Here is an 18955-nt window from a genome sequence, read left to right on the forward strand (position 1 = left end):
GAAACAAACGTAATGGATGATGGTTCAGCATATGCTAGGATACGTAGCAAAGATGGTAAGCGTGCTGTCCAATTTCTCACAGTTTGTGTGAACCATGAAAGAGATCGTGACAACCTCAGAGAACATCCTCTACCAAAGGTGAGCAAAGAGTTTCATGACCATAGGGAAATGATGGGTTTTGGCCAAGTACCATTGTAAAGCGGGATTGCAGTGGTACAGAAAGAAAAAGGGTCTTGCCTGATCCAAAAATAGGTGAAAATTTTTCAACGAGCTCCTGGGCAACAAGGAATGGATTAGTATGTTTTACAAAACTTGAAGATTTAAAGAGATGTGAGAGGCAATATGTGCATAATGTACAAATAGGCATGAAAAAGAGTGGGTTGCTAGAGCCTACTGAAAATGTTTTGGGTTTGTGTGAACAAGTTTCTTTTGTAGATACTATGGGTGAGCTTGATGCTATAATGGGGTCTAGTTTGCATCTTGAAAATGAAGTTGTGGAAGTTTGCTCTATGGAAATGTATCAAGTAATAGAAGCCTATAAAGAAAATCAAACTGTTGGCCCAGAAGTCCATGTTGAAACTAAATACAAGAGTGTAGCAAAGAAGGTGAAATCAGTAGCTTCACCCTTACCACCCAACAATAGGGAAAAGATTGAGCAGGCTTTTTTACAACCAAGTTTGATGAATCCTAAAAATATTGGGCATACCTTCACAAAGGAGTCTTTCCAAGAGTTGCAAATTGGTTGCAAGGAGTTTCTGACACAGGAGGAGACAAAGTGCTTCAAAGAAATGCTTTCAAAGCATGGTAAGGCTTTTGCATTTGAGCCACATGAGAGAGGATGTGTTGATCCTTCTATTGTAGCTCCTATGGTAATTTTCACAATACCTCATGTGCCTTGGAATATGCGGCCTATTTCGGTTCCAAAGGCTCATTTGCCAAAGTTAGTAGAGCTACTGAATGAGAAAATCAAAATGGGAATCTTGGAGCCTTCTTGTGCTCCGTACTCAAACAGGTGGTTCACAATTCCAAAGAAGAATGGTTCTCTACACTTCATCCAAGATATGCAACCAGTGAACAAGGTCACAATTAGAAATGTAGGTACAGTTCCAATTGTGTATGAGTTTGCAAAGGCGTTTGCAGGGAGGGCAATCTACTCAATGGGGGATATCTACTCAGGGTATGATCAATTTTAGCTTGCAATCAAAAGCAGAGACTTGACAACCATGATGACACCTTTGGGTTTGGTAAGGATGTGTACCTTGCCACAGGGAGCAACCAACTCGGTTGCACATATGATGAATGGGATGAATAAGGTCTTACGTGACTTTATTCCTCAAATCAAAATTCCTTTCATTGATGATTTGCCTATCAAAGGATGTGAAGAAAGTGACAAAGATGAAGCTTTGGATCTCAAGGGATGTCGCAGGTTTGTGGTAAATCACATAAATGATTGTGATAAAATTTCGTCTAGGTTGGAAGAAGTGAATCTTACATTGTCAGGGAAAAATTCTATGTTTGGTGTCAATGAAGTGCTCATTGTGGGGCACATGTGCGGGCCATATGGTAGGAAACCTTGTCCAGCAAAGGTAGATTCCATCCAAAGAATGAAAGAAACATGCACTAGCATCAGTGAGGTTAGAAGTTTTCTGGGAGCATGTGTCTTCTATGTTATTTGGATTCCACATTATGCACATGTAGCTGATCCTCTTTATCAATTACTTAGAAAGAATCAAAAGTTTAAATGGACAGAAGCACATGTAAAATCCATGAAAAAGCTAAAGGAGTTGCTCTAGTCAGCACCAACTTTGAGAAAGGTAGACTATGAGTGTCAAAGACCAGTAATTGTGACAGTAGACACCAGTCCTACAGGGATTGGGTGGGCAATAGGGCAAGATGATGAAGAAGGACGCAGGTATGTGGTAAGATTTGGAGCAAAGGTACTAAGTGCTCGTCAAAGAAACTATCCACAAATAAAGAGAGAGCTATGGGGTATGGTTACAACCTTGAAAAATGGGAAAGAGTTGTAACGGAATTGATATTTTGATGATATATTTGTGAAATATTTGATATTCTGATGTAGCATTGCAATGTTGATTTGAATTGTGGAATATGATCACTTGTTGGGTGTTGTGTGAGCAGATCAGTGATTTGCACATGCTGGACAATAAAGCGATAGCAGTTATCCGGAATAAAACTACCACCATTGGATTTTCTATGGCAAGCCTTAGTATTTATGGTTTAGTTATAAGTTGAGATGTAGACATCTATGAATTGTTACATTGAGCTCTTTATGAGCCAGGACTATTTTATGCCCAAGTGTGAATTGGATGTAACTCATTTTTTAGCATGAAATTTTCTATAAATTAAATACGTGCAAGAGGGACATGCTCACTTTTGCACGGGGGGAGATTGCACCCAGAGCCTGTGTCATTTTTCTCCTTCCTCTCTTCTCTCTTGTCGTGCCAGCGTAGCACTCCACTCTAGGAGGTGCGCCTACACGCACTCACGAGCTCTCTCATTTATCCATCTCCCGCTATATCTATCTCATGCCAGATTCGCTATGGATTCTTTGCGTACACGATTGTGCACGTACGTGGATTTGCTAGATTTATCGTCGATTATGTGCTAGCTGTATGTTTTGCAAAATTGGTAAAATAGTGCTATCTTGGTTAACTCAATTCAACGATTATTTTGCTGGCGAATCTTTCACTAAAAAAGATAAAATTAAATGTGCTACTAATCACCTTTCTGGTCAAGCTTCACTTTGGTGGAGCGTGCTTCGCAAAACGGCAGAACGACCATCAACTTGGGACAGTTTTCAACAGCGGGTCAAAGACTCTTTCCTACCCCCTCAGTTTGGTCTTGACGCTCGTCGTGCTTGGGCCAAATTCTCTTGGATGCAAGAAGACACCATTTCTCATTACAGTGACCGCTTTTGGGAACGTCTTCTACTCCTCCGTATGGTAGAAGAAGTGCCTGCAGAGTCTCTCCAACGCAAATATGAAGACGGTCTTCCCAATGGTATACAATCAAAACTCAATTCCCTTAAACCAGTGTCTCTTTATGAAGCTATATCCTTGGCCTACAATGCTGAGAAAGAAATCAACTCTATCGTCCATGAAGTGCGCAACACGCGTAACCCCAATCGTCCTAATTTTCAACCTCCCAATCAATGGGGTAACAACAATCCCAACTGCAATCGCAATGGTAATAATTTCAACAGGTATACTTCAAACCCTCGCACAAATAATTACACACAAAACCGTCCACCCCCCTTTCCCTGTAGTCACCAAAACACTCATCGCCCACAACACAACTCCGCCACTCCACCCACACACACTGCACCTCAAATTTCAAACACACATCCCAATCCTCGTTCACGTCATAATGGTGTTCGGTGCTTCAAATGCCGCCAATATGGCCATGTTGAAGCCAACTGCACCAACAATCGTCCACCCGGACCTCGCCAACCCACAGCTCGCATACACAACATCGAAGATGAATCAGAACCCCGAGACGATGACATGGCTGATTGGACAGCGGGAACACCACCTCACCTACCAGGTAAGCCAATTTCAATTCATGCCTTGCTCCGTCAAACAGGAAAAATTCAAGATTCAAGCGTGTCTATTTTACACGATGATGGTAGTTCACACGATTTTATTTCTGAAAAATTGGTACGAAAATTGAATTTAACCACCACACCGTCTACATACAAAGTTAAATGTGCTTTTCAAGGAACTAGGTATAATGGCACATGTGAAATTAAATCTCTCACAATTACCATTGGTGATTACACAGAAGAGCGTGATTTTTTAATTGCACCATTGCAATCCACTGATATCATATTGGGCATGCCTTTTCGACACCAACATAACCCACATATTGACTATCGCACACACACCATGAATTTCACCTTTAATGGCAAATCTATTTCACTTTCTGCTGATGCATCACTTGCTATGTTTCCCTTGTTATCACACACACAAGCAAAACGTGCACTACGAAAGGATGACAAAGCATACATGATATTTGTTACTGAAGTGGAGCACACACAATCCTCTCTCTCTCACACACATAATGATTTCCTCTCACAGTATAATGATTGCTTTGTGGATGATTACCCCCCTCACCTCCCACCCTCTCGTGGTGAATTAGATCATAAAATTGAAATTTTTCCAGGCTCACAACCTCCACACAGAGCACCATATAGACACAGTCCCTTGCACCAACAAGAAATCCAAAAACAGATCACCGAACTCCTAGATAAGGGCCTCATCCATCCTAGTGCATCCGCTTTTGGTGCACCAGTTCTCCTAGTCCAAAAGAAAAACAAAACTTTTCGCATGTGCATAGACTACCGTGCATTAAACAAGGTTACTGTCAAAAACCGCTATCCCATCCCACGTATAGACGATCTCCTAGATCGCTTACGAGGAGCCAAATTGTTTAGCAAAATTGACTTGAAATCAGGATACCATCAGATCCGTATGCACCCTAATGATATTTTTAAAACTGCCTTTCCTACCCAGTCTGGTCATTATGAGTTTATTGTTTTACCGTTTGGTCTCACAAATGCACCTGCCACATTTGCTAGGATGATGAACAAAATATTTCTTGATTATCAAGACTTTGTTATTGTGTTCTTTGATGCCATTTTGATTTTTAGTCGTGATGAGCATGAACACAAAAATCACTTGCATATTGTTTTTGAGTTATTGCGTGACCACCAGTTGTTTGCAAATCCCGACAAAAGTATATTCTTTCAAACACACATTGACTATTTAGGCCACATAGTCTCAAAAAAAGGAATATCTGTTGACCCTCAAAAGATTGACACTATTAAAAAATGGCCTACCCCCAAATCCGTGCATGACATAAAATCCTTTTTAGGTTTAGCAAGCTTTTATCGAAAATTTGTCAAAAACTTCTCACACATTGCGTCACCGATGACCACTTTACTTCGTCAAAAAGTACCATTCAATTGGGGTCCCACACAACAAAAATCATTTGACACTCTCAAATATCTCCTTACACATGCCCCCATCCTACAGTTACCCGGCTTCACACAACCCTTCTTTGTAGTCATTACAGATGCCAGTGGCTCAGGCATAGGCGCAGTCTTAATGCAAAATGATCACCCACTTGCCTACGAAAGTCGAAAACTCAAACCATCAGAAACCAAATATAGCACATACGATAAAGAATTGCTAGCAGTAGTCCACGCTCTAGACATGTGGAAACACTATCTTATGGGCTCCGAAGTTCTAATCAAAACTGACCAACAAGCCATTAAACATCTTCTGACTCAATCCACCATTTCTGACCATCATATCCAATGGGCCGGTTTCATCCAAAATTTCCATCCTATGATACAATACCAACCAAGCAAAGCGAATGTAGTAGCAAACGCATTAAGTAAATGTACTCTCTGTTACTCGCTCATGTGTCTTTGATAAAATCAAGCATGTTTATTTGAATCACATTTCTGTGAGTGATGTGCAATCTTTTCATTCTATGCCTAACACATATGCTCACGATCCACATTTTGCACGTGCTTGGTTTGAAATAACTCACAACAATGGTCTTCCCTATGAACATTACACAGTGGCAAATGGTTATCTCTATTTTCAGCAAAAGCTATGCATCACAACACCCTTCAAGGAACTAGCAATGACTGAAATGCATGCACCACTATATATGGGTCACCAAGGAATTCAATCCACACTCACTGCATGTCAAGATCTTTTTTTTTGGCCTGGAATGAAGCACGATATCACAAAATTTGTTTCAGAATGTTTGATATGTCAAAGAGTTAAACGTCATCATGGTAAGTCTTATGGTCTATTAATGCCTCTCCCCATCCCTGCTGGCCCTTGAGGAATTGAGAGGAAATTGGGGTCCAATAAGAATTAAGAAGAGAATTGGGATCCAATAGTAATTGAAAAAAAATTGGGGTTTAAGCTTTAATGGTAACCTTGGAGTTAGGGTTAAGTATTAATGGTAGTTATGCATTAATAAGTTAAAATTCAAAGGTAGATTTGCATCCTTAAGCTAAGATTTAATGGTAGCTTTGCACTTAGATGTAAGCTTTGGTGACTACCTTGTATTTTAGGTTTAAGTTTCAATGCTAACCTTGAAATTAGGGTTAAGTATTAATGGTAGTTATACATCATTAAGTTAGGCTTCAAAGGTAGTTAGCTAATAGGTAATGTCTATAATTTTTTACAGCATAGATCATTCCTAGTCCTTCCCGTTTGGTGGTGGTATAGTTCTTTTCTGCCATATTTAATTGTCGGCTAGCATAAGAAATAGGAAAATCAATTTTTCAGTCTCCTAGTTGAGCTAGTATACACCTGATGAAAAAATTGGAAGCATCTACATATATGTGGAATATCTTATTCCAATCTGGTGCTTTCAATATTGGAGCAGAAGTGAGAGCTTGCTTAAGCTTCATGAAGGATTCTTCACATTCATCAGTCCATTCAAAGTGTGTAATCAAGCTATACATGGGTTTTGCAATCATAGTGTACATGTAAATGTACCGTCTATAATATCCACAATGTCCCATGAAGTCTTGAAACCCCTTAACTATTATTGGTCTAGGCAAATCAGAAATAACATGAATTTTATCCATGTTAGTAGCTATGCCATTTTTAGACACTATATGGCGAGGAGTTTTTCCTTGTATTCCCATGAATGTGCACTTCTCAGGATTTAAGCAAATCCTATAAAGTCTACATTTTTCGAATACCTTTTTGAGGTGTTCAAAATGATCAGCCCGAATTGATGAATGTACATAGATTATCCATATATACTTCCAAGAAATTTCAAAGATTTTCTTTAAAATCATAGCTCATAAATCTTTGAAAGGTGGCAGGAGCATTAGTTAACCCAAAAGGCATAACCCGATAGGCAAAAATACCCCATTCCGTTGCAAAGGTAGTTTTATGATGGTCCTTGGGATCAACCAAAAGTTGATTGTATCCCAAATCTCCATCTAAAAAGCTGTAATCTTCTTTTCCTGCAACTCATTCTAAAACATGCTCAATGATTGGAAGAGGAAAGTTGTCTCTAATGGTAGCTGCATTCACTTTCTTGAGGTTGACACACACTTGTAATTTTCCATTTTTCTTGGGTACTACCACAATTGAAGACACCCAGTCTGTGTGTTCAATTTCATAGCTTCTCAATCTCTTTTTTGATCTTCTTGGCAAATGTTTCATTATATGTGTATGGCCTTTGTCTACTTGGTTTTGCATCATATCTCATGGATATGGTATGTTGATAGATTTCTGGATCAACATCCTTGAGATCCTTTTAAGACCAAGCAAAGATATCTCCGTATTCCTTTAATAAGCTTAATGAAATATTTTCTTCTTCTTCCGTAAGGTCATTTGCAATGTAGGCTGGTCTAGGCTCTTCTCCCGGTTCCGCCAAATCTATCTTTTTTTGCGTTTTCAAGCCCCTCATAGGACTTGCCTTGTTTTCGTAGTTCTCTGACAGGTTGTTTGACTATGATTTTTTTATCTTGGAGAGTATATTTCTTGTAATGGAATATAACACTCATTACATCTTTACCATCCTCTTGAATGATTTCCATTTCAGTTGTATATATCTCTTTTAGAGCTTTTTTCAACTCTTGATATTTCTTTTTTCGTTCAACTCGTGTCATGATTGAATCCTTGTCCTCGTTTTTAGGTTTTTTGCTTGAGTTTTCTGTTTTGTTTTTCTCAGTGTTTTTGACATTTTTGGATTTTTGTTTGAAGGATATCTACTAGTGATTTTGTACTTGACAAAATCATGTGCCTCTATCTGCATCAGGAACTGTGTTCTACTGGAGACTGATGGCATAGGTCTAGCTTTCACATTTCTAGTGTCTCTTTTTCGTCTATACCATTTCCGTCTTCTTGGTTTCTTGTTAGGAAAGTCAAAAAAAAATTCCTCCCCTCCTTTCATGAGTAGCTTAGCTCTCACATGTTCTTTTTCTGACCGTAAATCATCTGAGGTAGTTGAGTGTTCTTCTAACTCATCTGTTGCATCATAGTAAAGGTGTGAAAAGATTTGTTGAGCTTTCATCAAGTCCTTGGATTCATGAATTTCATCTTCAATGTGGAGGGTTAAGATCATTTGGATGAGAATTATGTCATAGCCGTCCTCATTGTAAAATTGAGTAGGCATAGATGCATTTACACATACATCCATTGTCGCTAAAATTTGAGTCCACTTAAATGGCTCAAACAACTGCTCTGGAAAGGGTTCAGGTACATAATCTTCGTTTGTGCAATGCCTTTCTAAGATACATTCTTCTCGTTTTAAGCTCTCGTTTTCTGAAGCTCTGCACATCCAAATAGGAGTGTCTTTGTTCAACCAAGAGGGAAGCTTAGTTTCAGCCGAAAAGACTGAATGAAATTCTTGTATAGGCATTCTCATGACATCTCTATAAGTGTGATCTTTTAGATTAACCCTTGTTATCGATCCCACTTGCTTCAAGTACAGATAATTGTTTCCCCAATCTTGGATGAGTTGTACTTGTTGCATGAAAGGTCTTCCCAATATGATTTTGTAATTGAGTTTCTTTCCAAAGTCTACTATGGAAAAAGTGTGTTGATATTCAATCCCAAAGGAATTAAATATCACTTTTCAAGAAATCCTAAGGGTCTTTTGATGTGTCCATCAACCAATCACAGTTGTCCCACTATCCAGTATTGCCATGGTTTCTATGTCATTATATTTCACTGGAAGGGTTGTGTTTTCTTCTTCCCCTTCATAGTATTCTTCAACTTTGGTCATTGGAACATATCTAATCTCCTTTTTATCCATTTATGTTTCAATTTTCCCAAATTTCTTACGATTAGCCCCGTTATTCCCACTTTCTCTAGAGTTTTCTATAGATCATTCCATAAATATGGCCTGATTTTTAACAGTTCCTCTAAAGTAAGAGTGCATTGAATGGATGTAGACATGATTGAATGAATGTTGTCTACTTCTAAGGTCTATTTCTCTCGTTTTACTTGAGTGGTTTTACACACTATGGATTCATCTTCGCTATCTCCCAAGTAAGAGGGTAGTGTTTTCAAGGTCAATGGTTTAGACATTCATGAATCTTTAGATCCACAATCCCCATACAGGGATTGTACATTTATGTCCGTATCAGGACGTAGATTGTCTAACCAAACTTCCTCTATAGGAGATGACTTTAGAGTTAGGCTCCCATTGTTAATCTCTCTAACTTTTTCCCATAAGTGTCCTGGCCAGTCTTCTTCTATGAATGGAATTCTGTCTAAGGCATCTTTGTAGTGCGGCACCGTAAGTTATAGCTTTTTTGTTTCAAGGTGGGGTTCTACCACCACTTTGGATTTTTCTCTATTGGCTCTTACCACAATCTCCTCGGATTTTTGCATACTCTCGAGCTTGGGTTTTTGTTTTTCCAGCATTTCTTGCATGATTCTTACCATATTTTGATAAGCTTCAAGCTTAGCTGCTTCCATGTCTGGAGAAGGATAGTTCTTCCATTTGTTTTCCATGTTTTGGCCTGCTTTAAGTCCCGCTTGGTAAGCTTCCAAGGCTGCATTAATAGGCTCAAAAGTTAACAAAATTGATCCTCCGGATTTCATGGTTTTCTCTTGACTTCCTTCCAGTTTCTTTCACCTTTTCTTGGAATAGCTTCTTTGCTTTCTCCTTGATTTCAGCTCGTTGTTTCTATTTTCTCATCTCATACCTTTTTCTTATGCTTATTTTGATCCTTTGAGAGGAAATTATTATATTTTTTGAATCATCAGAGGAGATATGTTTCTTTTTCTTAGTCTGGGCTCTGGTGATTACCTTGATTGGAACAATTGGTTCACTCTCAGATGAGCTACAAGATATCACTTGGACTATGTTCACTACTGTTTTACCCTTGTTTAAAGGATTTTTTGGACAATCTTGCGGAAAGTTTCCTCCCTTTTTGCAACATTGTATACAATAAGCTTCAACTGGCTTGAGGTTCTTGCAGGCTCTGGGCATTCATTTTACCAATGATCATCTGCACCACAGTTATGACAGTTTCCAGTTCGTGGATTAATCGTGGGTCTTACCATTGGAGGTCTGACACCTTGATTAGCTACATAATACATTGATGCCAGCTCTAGTGTAGTATAAGTCACAGGTTCTTCCATTGGGGGTGGATGTGAATTATACCAATCTCAACATAGGGTGTTATATGCACTAGTGGTTGTTCATCTATGACTCCCCCTGGATGCATCTACTTTACAAGCACTGCATTATGTCCCGGATATGGAGGTTGTTGACCCAACACGGGTTGATGTCTTTCCATACCCATTGGTGGTCTTTGAGCTGGGGCCATATTAGGCTGATATCTGTACATGGGCTATCCTTGTGGCCTCATAGGCACGTATTGAACATTCGCATCATACTTTGGTCGGTAATAGCACTCATTGGTCTATTGGTTGGTCCATTTACCCTCAATTGCACACCATTTTTTCGGCTTAATTGGTTGTCCTTGTTGAGGTATTCCTTGTCTTGGTCCCCTCATAGGTGCTTTTTGCATGTCATTCATCCTTTTGAGCATGTCTTCTATGGTTGAAAGCAGTGCTGCAGTAGCTGTTCCCACTTGTGCTGGTTTGGTGGATGTAGTTTTCTTGCTTTGGTTATCCTTAGGTATATCTTATTCGTTGAAAATATCAAAATTGTCTCCTAAATCAATAGCATATGACATGCACTCTTCTAGGGTCGTATGATTCTTGCTATACAGTATAGCATGAAGTTCTTTGTTTAGAAGTCCCGCTAGAAACAATGATACTAGTCTTTCTTCTGCAAGTATCTCTAGCTTTGGGCATCTTGCAATGTATTGCTTCATTGGAGTTGCACAATCCCTAACAGACTCACCTTGTTTCTGTTTAAAGCTATAGATTTGAGCTACCGTATTGTGTTTGATCCCCGTTTTGGAACAAGCAACTACAAATCCTTGGTGGAATGTTTTGGAACCATGTCAATGTTTTTCCTTCTAATGTCATTCCAAACCCCTCGAATTGAGTATGGAAATTGAATATGCGTTTTGCTCTTAGCACTTTCTTAAATCTTGTTAAGTGGTCATATGGATCCCTAGATCCACTGTATTTTCTGACCCATTTTTGAAAATAAGCTAGTCTGACACGTCTATTTGGTCAACTCTCGGTCTCCTAGCAGTTGGTCCTGTTCTGAGTCCTTCAACCAATCTGTTGGAAATAGTGACTCATGTACCCTTGGATTGGTTGGGTTTAGTGTCACTCGGTTTTCTTCGTGATGAGGTGGTTTCTAGTTTCTTAACATTACTCTCAAAAGTTATCTCGTGGAGGTCATCTCTTGGAATAGTTTCTGGTCCTTGGCCCAATACCGAATTCCTTATGGAGTACCCTTGGTATTTGGTTTGTTCCACCTCCTCAGGAGTCATCATAACAAATTTATTGTTATAAAAATCCCTAAACATGTAGGTTGGTAGATCTGTTGAACCCTTACCTTTGATATTGAGGATAGGGATGATCTTCATGGGTGTTAGTTGTCCTGATATGGCATGTGAAGTCCACAGAAGATCTTTGACGTTTCTATCCTCCCAACAATAGACTCTGATCCTAGGATTGTTCGTACAGAGCCGTTTTAAAGGCTTCAAATCAACTTGATCATATCACTCGAATTCTAAAGCTGGTGGTCCTTCTTTTGCTCCCATATCTGAAATTATGGTGTTTACCTCTAACCCCCATTTGTCTATCACGTCAGGGTTTTGTCTATCCATGTACATTTTTCCTGGTTTGTTTGCCCTGATTTCCTCTTTGAACTCAATATCATGGTCATTAATGCCAATAGCATACATTTTTTTGGGATCCAGGTAAACCTGAGATCCATGGCGATTGGTCTTATAAATAGAGAGTATATGCTTATAGCGCACTGTCATTCCGGTTTCTGAGTGAGTCGAATAGGAAGACATTTCAGATGATGATTCTAAAAAAGTGTTTGAGACTTCTTCAAGGATAGTGTCCAAGTGCTCGCCTTGATTAGCACTCTCTTCAATGAATACTCTATTGGAGGTTTCTCCAAATATGCCTTGGTTTTCTAGTATGCCACCAGATATAAGGTTCATATAGACTTGTGAAGCCCTAGATAGATTACTTACTGTCGGATTGACTTGTTGTCAATTTCTTCCACTTGACTTGATTGCAACTTTTGTCAAGCTACCAATTCCTTGTCTGCAACTTGATTCCTGTATCAATTTTGATCAAGTTAGCTATTCTTTCATAATGAATGTATAGTTTTTGCTAACTATTGTGATTGGTCTATGTGTATCACTTCAAATCGAGCTATGTGAGTCAGAAGTTGAGACTTTCAGATTCTACTTTTGCAAAAAGTCAAAGGACTAATTTGCAACCTGAAAACTGAGTGAATATGTACCAATTTGGATTCGATTGAACCCAAAATTGCCCGATGTCCTTGTATTATGTTGGTCTAACACAAGTTCAAAAGTCAAAATTGGTGTCTCTATGTAGCAGTAGTAAATAAGCGCGATTATTTACTTTTCTCAATTTTTTTCACTTTCTGGCTTGATTTGCTTAAGTATACAACCTGTCAACGTCCCTGAACAAGTTTCACTAAGTTTGAACAAAATTTGTTCAAGTTATCAACTGTTTGGTATCCGCAAACTCGATTTTCAAGAATCTGGCTTAAGTCTCAATTTTGTGATCCAAATTTCATCAAAATTGATTTGTGTCATCTACTTGATATGCTTGACCTTGTGATATACTCAAATGTGCAAGATTATCAATTTTTATAGTAGAAGTAAATAATCACGATTATTTACTTTATCTATTTTTTTGTAAGTTTTTGTCTCAATCTTGACACAGATCTATTAAGTATCTCAACTAAATCTTCCTAGCCAAGTTTCATCAAGTTTGGAGAATTTTTGTTCAAATGGTCATCAGTTTTGTATCTACAGACTGACTTTGCAAATGTGGCCACAATTTTCAATCCAATGATCCAAATCTTACCAAATTTGGTTTGTGGACTTATTACAACATGGTAAAGCTAGTGGTATGCTAACATGTTTATCACATCAATATCAAGCCTATGAATCAAGTTTCATTAAGTTTGAACAAAATTTTCTCCAATTTACACTCAACTTCTCGAAAGTCAGTATAGAGTTTAGTTTTTACCCAGTTTTTAGTCAATTTGGTGATCCAAATCCTATGGTCCTTTACAAAAGTTATTTGTACACATGCATAGAGTCTCTGGTATCACCCTTTGTCAATTTTGATTAGAAAGTAATTAATCGTGATTATTTACTTTAGACCTAAAATGAACACTTTTTTAAACTTTTTCACTGGACAGTCTTTTCATGAGCTATTTTAAGTTTCTGAGTCAAGTCAAAACTTAATTTGGCCTAAACTGTCAAGAAAAAGTAAATAATCTGAGTTTTTGCAAACTCTTGAAATTTTTACCTCATTGTGTCCTTGAGCTAACCCACTGGTTCATACAACTTTTAAGCATACTCTCCAGTCAGATTGAGTGGTTGGCAGTCTTTTCCTTCTATTTCTGGCTGTAGATCTGAAATTTTACAACTTCAAATAACAACTCACAATTAATTCTTTCGGAGAGAGCAATGTTCTGAACTCCACCTCGGATTCTACTTACCCTACTCCTAAGTTTTATTGTAGTGATTGTGGAAAGTGTCCACAAACACTCGTTTTCTTGTTTTCTATGGTTTTCTGAGTCTTGATCTTAAGATTTGTCTCGTCCGTCAATCATTCTCAAAACCCTAGTCTAATTCTACAATCCTAAAGGCACTCAGCAAGTACGATTACTTCCAAGCTACCTCTACACAGCAAAAGATGGAAATCTTAAGCTATGCGGTGTCTAAAATAAAGTTTTTACTCTAGGAGATCCTTGAGAAAGTAAAGGATAACTTCACAAGGCGCTCGTGTTTTTCCCTAGTTTAGGTTTCTTTGATCCTACTTATGATAAAATTAGGCCGCAGGTCAGCGACGCCAAAAGCTATGAAATATTGTGAAATGCTTACATCAATGCGTAGAGCTCTTACCTGCGGTTGCAATGCAACAGACACGACTGCAATGTGACAACAAGGGAGGGAGTAGGAAGCGCGAGAAGGAGAGAAGTGAGTGCCGCTAGCTCACGCTGTGTATTTCATTATCTAGAACTTAATAATAACTTACAAAAATTGGCTTTTATACCTTAGCCAAGGTTTTTGGTAGTCAAAACTAATAATCTGGGAGCTCTAACTAAGGAAAGGTTGATACAATCTAGAAGCTTGTAACCCGGCTCATCAATTACAAAATTTATCCGGAAAATAGGAGTTACAATACTCCCGATTCATCAAAATAATAAATGTTTTTACAATGAGAGCTCCAAAAAATGGTATTCGAGTTAGCTTGCTGGCTAACAGAAGTTGAGTATGCTACTTTGGAGAAAGGACTCAATCTTTGCCTTGAGCTTGGCAAACATCATGTGAGGGTAAGAGGTGATGCTCTTTTGTTGGTTAATCAAGTACTTGGGGTGTGGCAAAGTAAGAATTGGATGGACACAAGAGTTTGCATAGGTGAGGGTGAGAACCATTTCCCCATACTTGCAAAGTTGCACAACCATCCAAACAATTATGGGCGTTCAAGGCCCATACTATGTGCTAAAATGGGTCATATAAGCCATACTGATTGTTTTAGCATATAGTATGGTTTGAGACCACCCAAACCATATTGGATGGCCATAAGACTTTGCACAAGTGGAGGTGAGTACCATTATCCAACCCCTTCAAGGTTGCACAACCATCCAATATGGTATGGGCAGTCAAGGCTCATACTATGTGCTAAAATGGGCCGTATGAGCCATGGCCCATTTTGGTGCATAGTAGTTTGAGACCGCACAAACTATATCGGCTGAACAAAAGACTTTGTACAGGTAGGTGTGAGTGTCATTCCTCCACCAATGAAAAGTTTCACAGCCATCTGATATGGTATGGGTGATCAAGACCCATCCTATGTGTTGAAATGGGACGTATAAAATGTAGGGCCCATTTTAGCGCATAGTATGGGTCGAGACTGTCCAAACCATATTTGATGGCTCTGAAAGTTTTCATGTGTGGGATTGAGCACAAATCTTCCATGCGTGCAAAGTTGCACATCTATCCAGTAGAGTACAAGCCGTCAAGGCTCAAACTATATGTTAAAATGGGCCATTTGGCTCATATGACCCATTTTGGGGCATAGTATGAGTTGGGACCACCAAACTATATCGGATGGCCGTGAGAATTTTCACAGGTGGGGATAAGAACCATTTCTCCATCCTTGCAAAGTTTGAAAGGAATCAAATATGGTTTGGGCTATCAAGGCGAATACTATGTGCTAAAATGGTTTGTATGGCTCATATGACCAATTTTAGCTTATATTATATATCGAGACCTCCCAAATGATATCGCATGGCCACAAAAATTTTCAAGCATGGAGAACAGCATTATTTCCCCACCCATGAAAATTTGAATAGCCATCCAAATTACTATGGATGGTCAAGGCCCATACTATGAAGTAAATGGGTCGTATGGCTCGTACGACCCATTTTAGCGTAAAGCATGGTTCAAGATCACCCAAACCATATCAGATGGCCACGTGACTTTGCACGGGTGGGTTTAAGCTCCATTTCCCCACCCTTACAAAGTCTCATGGCCATCGTTCTAGTTATAACACATGTAGCCTCGTCGACGCTACCAGCCCCGTCATGGTGTCATCGGCCATGGTATTGTCTACTTCATTCTCATGAATGCGTCGACCCTCACCGACACACCCATCTTGTCGGCTCACCCATCCGTCCACAATGCCATTCCATCATCCCACCCATGCATGGTCTGTCGGCTTCGTCGATGCTACAAGCCCCGTCATGGTGGAGTTGGCGGTGGAATCGTTTGTTTTGTCCTTCACGCACTCGTCGATCCTCGCGTGGCTCACTTGTTGATCCTCGCCAATGGCTCGTCGGCTTCGTCAATGCTACCGGCCTCGATCAGCCCCATCACGGTGCGATCGGGAGTGGCATCGTCTGCTCCATGCTTCGAGCACACATCTGCCTATCCACCCTTGTCAGCCCGCTTCATCCTGTCATCGAAGACTTGCATGGACGACCCCTCTGTTGTCCTCCCTCGACGTAGTCGGTCTCATTGGTGCACTTGACCTCAATTCGCCTCATCACCTTGTCATCAATGGTGATGTCATCCGCTTTGTACTTCACGTACATGTCGACCTTCGCCGACATACTCTGAGCATCGGCTGAGTTGTGGGTTGGTGCCGTCTGATCAATGCCTCTCCATGCCCTCGGTTATTCTTTGTTGACATAGTCGACCATGTCACATTGGAGTCACCAGTGGCTTCTTCAAGTACCCGTTGGCCCTCATCCGTGCGCTCGGCTCCTCGCCGCACCACGGGCCATCGTGTTGTTGCACCGAGTGTCGTTGATGGATGCGTCGTTCGCAAAGTCGGCCATCGCATCCTCTCATGGAAAACCTTCTCTTGGCCTTCTCCCAACTAGGCAGTTCCCCCCGTTTGTCGGCCTATGGGGTTCAAACGCACCATGGGGTTTCCTGGTATCGTCGGGTTCATGGGCGCCACGGGGTTTTTTGGGACCATGGGGTTCATGCCTGATTGTGGGGTTCATGTGCCTTGGACCATGGATTTCCATGGTTCTTCTGGGGTTTGCCAACCCGCGCCAGTGGTGCTCGGTTCAAACGGAATGGCAGGGACCGTGGAGCAAAGGACGGGTGAGTTGAGGCAACGAGTTCCCCGCACCCTCTTGTGATGTTGGGATATTGCAATTCCCCCCCCTCGGGCGAGTGCCAAGGCTACCTCCGTTGATGGGCTTTGCTAGTTTTGGGCCATTTTTGGGTCTCACAGGGCTCAAGGTTCTTGGGGTGGTCTGTGGGGCGTGGTAGGTGATGAGTGACGACGAACCATGTCCAGGGCCGGGGCACCAACTACGTTGAGCTCCCGCCGGGGCGATAGTGTGATCAAGGAACACGACGGGTGTTTTCTTTGCCGTGAGCTACGTGCGGCTTTATCGATACGGAAGGTCCGGAACCCATGTGCATAAGTATACCAAAAGCTATTTAAAAAAATCATTTTTTGGGCGACCCAATGATATTTCAAATAAATAGAACTTTTTAAAAAAACGCATTAAAATATAATTTTTTTGCTTAAATTATCGCGTAAATAATTAGATTGAGGTATCTTGATTTTTAGTTTATTTATATTATTTAAAAAAACAAAGAATGACATTGCCATTGAGGTGGCCATGCATGAATGACATGGTCATCAATGTGGCAACCTGATGTGGATGATCGATGACATGCAATGCATAGGTGGAAAGATGAGGTGGCGGATGGGATCCCCTCATCTACCATGTCATATGATGATGTGTCAAAATGGTGACATTTAATGATTATATGGAAAAAAATGAGACGATGAGTTGGCGAGGTGGCGATATAGAATGCTTGATGGCTCATGAGGTGGCGAGTGTTGTGGCAAGTCATGCAAGTAGTACTTACACGTGGCACGTGAGGTGGTGGATGACATGGCACTTAAGGTGAAGTATATGCAAGGTAGCAATGGAGGGTGGTGCATGAGTTGGCAATTAGAGTGGCATGGTCAGTCAAAGTGTTGACTGCGGTGATGTGAAAGGTGAGATGGCGTGATGACATGGACCTTTGGTGATGTGGTAGCCTCCTTGTATGGGGTGGACTAGCCAACTAGGATTGGGAGAGTAGGACCAAGCCATGGTTGGTTGACAAGTGTCAAAATTTCTATGTTTGGTATTTTAACAAACCTAAGGAGGCACACCTCAAGTGAATTGTACAAGCGAAAAAATTTAAAACAGTGGAAAAGTGTCTTTTCCTTACTCAAATTGACTCAATTTTTTTTCTATGAGGACCTTACACTAAGAGTTATGACATATATGAAAAGCAAAATGAGTGGTGATGTACATTATTGATTAGATTTGAAAAAAAAAAAACCATATCAAGGTCCTTTGAGCAGTCTTTGTTATTTTCTAAAGTAGATCTTTAAAAAATGAACTGTTGAAGTTTTTTTTTTTGCATGATCACATTTCTTGGGTCATAATCTATTAAATGACCGTTGGATCTTGCAAAATAAGTTCTACATCATTAAATATTTAGTGTAAACAATTTAGTTTTTTATAAATAAAATTCTAACAAAGAAAATTGAATATCATTTATGCAAAGATCCAAAAAATTATCAATATATTAAGTTAAATTGCTTGCTAAGTGAACATTTGATGTGCAAAAGGGTAAGTAAAGAAGAAAAGCCCATAAAAAGTTACAAGTATTTCTCCATCAAGGTCACAATGCTGTGACAAGGTGTGACAAGCTGAACCAAATTAGTCCTTGCACAATAAAATTGCCATTTAAATATGAAAAAATGAAGATAAGAGCTTTCCATTCTGTTTGCAACTATGTGCTTTGTGTGGCTACCAATTGTTGCCTCTTCAAATTAAGTGCAAGAAAGTCAAATGTACATAGGAATGACAAAAAAGAGACTATTTTTTGGCGGTTAATTTGGTGGGGGCAACTACTAAAAGTGGGTACGCCTCATTGTGCATACACCCACTAATCACCTAGAATAATGCACTAATTTCATTGCTCTTACAACTTGGAATTGTCACGAGCTTGATCTACATTATACAACACCACATCTGTAGAAATCTTATGTAAAATATTATTTACAATAGGAAATTTTAGACAACACTTCTATTCCAATTTTACCTTCATTGTAGCTTGCAACTCTATACTGTCTGAAATCACTACACAACTCCCCCCTTCTTAGATGGCACACGTCCTCGGGTGCCATTGCAAAGAAGTGCAAGAACTTGGATGATTGTAGGGTATGATGAAGGAAACTCTTGATTTATGTCTCAATGT

Source organism: Adiantum capillus-veneris, chromosome 25, assembly GCF_014529385.1.
Source record: "Adiantum capillus-veneris isolate H3 chromosome 25, ASM1452938v2, whole genome shotgun sequence".
Classification (NCBI taxonomy): domain Eukaryota; kingdom Viridiplantae; phylum Streptophyta; class Polypodiopsida; order Polypodiales; family Pteridaceae; genus Adiantum; species Adiantum capillus-veneris.